We start from the raw sequence: 1,690 nt of genomic DNA on the forward strand, positions 1-1,690 counted from the left end.
AATTCTCACCACTGGACCAATAAACAACATTCTTATCAATGGAGAAAAGATTGAAGTTGTCAAGGACTTCATTCTTCTTGGATCAACTATCAATACTCACGGAAGCAGCAGTAAAGAAATCAAATGACGTATTGCATTAGGCAAATCTGCTGCATAAGACTTTTTTAAAGTGTTGAAAGGCAAAGATGTCAATTTGAGGACTAAGGTGCGCCTGACTCAAGCCATGGTATTTTCAATAATCTCATATGCAAGTAAAAGCTGGAGATGAACAAGGAAGACCACAGAAGAATTGATGCTTTTGAGTTATGGTGTTGGAGGAGAATATTGATAGTGCCAAGGAGCTCTGATAGCGTAGTGGTTATGAATCGGGCTGCGAACAGCAAGGTCAGCTGTTTGAAACGATCAGCTGTTCCGCAGGAGAAAGATGAGGCTTTCTGCTCCTGTAAAGATTTATAGCCTCAGAAACCCTGTACAGGGCACTATGCGTCTGAACCAACTCCACGGCACATAACAACAACAACAATGGGCTGCCAAAAGAACCAATAGATCCGTTTTGGAAGAAGTGCAGCCAGAGTGCTCCTTTGGAGGGCAAGATGGCCAAACTTTGTCTCTCATACTTCAAAAATATTGTCAGGAGGGACCAATCTCTGGAAAAGGATATCATGTTTAGTATGGTGGAGGGTCAGAGAAAAATAGGAAGACCCCCAACTAGATGGATTGGCCAAGTGGCAACATTGATGGATTCAAACATGGCAACAATAGTGAGGTTGGACCAGGATAAAGCAGTGTTTCGTTCTGCTGTACAGAGGGTCACTATAAGTTGATACCAACTTGATGTCACCTAACAACAATAACAACAACATGGGTTGGGATAGGCACACCTTATTTCTCAGACTAATAACTTTGCTATTGAACATTTTAAAAAGGTCTTGTGCAACAGATTTGCTTAGAGCAATACATGGTTTGACTTTTTGTCTATTGCTTCCATGAGTATTGATTATGGATCCTTGTTTTGTTAGAAAGACTGCCTGTTAGCCTATGTACACGTTCCTCATGCGTACAATAAAATGTTCTGGAATATCCCTTATTTACAAGGGTATTCATATTTTGTCGTGATACACACAGTCAAATGCTTTTGCATAGGCAAAGAAGCACAAGTATATATCCTTCTGGTATTCTCTGTTTTCATCCAGGACCCATCTGATGTCAGCAATGATATCCCTCATTGCATGTTCTCTTTGAAATTAAGTTGAGTTTCTGGCATTTCCCTGTGTCAACTCTTTTTGAATTATCTTCAGCAAAATTTCACTTGTATGTGATATAAATGATATTGTTTGATGAGTTTCACGTTTTATTCTGTCACTTCTCTTGGCAGTGAGCACAAGTATGAATCTCTTACACTAGGTTGGCCAGAAAGTTGTCTTCCAATTTTTTGGTATAAAAGGGTGAGTGTCTCAAGTGCTGCATCAGTTAGTTGAAAGATTTTGATTTGCATTCTGTCAAATCCTGGATTCTTTTTTGCCTATGCATTAAGTGCAACTTGGATTTCTACAGCTCATGCTGTTGTTTCTTGATTATAGGCCTCCTCTTAAAATGGTTGAATATAGACCACTTTTTTTTGACTATGCAAAGGCTTTCGATTGTGTGGATCATGACAAGCTATGGACAACATTGAGAAGTATGAGTATTC

The sequence above is a fragment of the Chrysochloris asiatica genome, unplaced genomic scaffold (assembly GCF_000296735.1).
Source record: "Chrysochloris asiatica unplaced genomic scaffold, ChrAsi1.0 scaffold00089, whole genome shotgun sequence".
In the NCBI taxonomy this organism is placed as follows: domain Eukaryota; kingdom Metazoa; phylum Chordata; class Mammalia; order Afrosoricida; family Chrysochloridae; genus Chrysochloris; species Chrysochloris asiatica.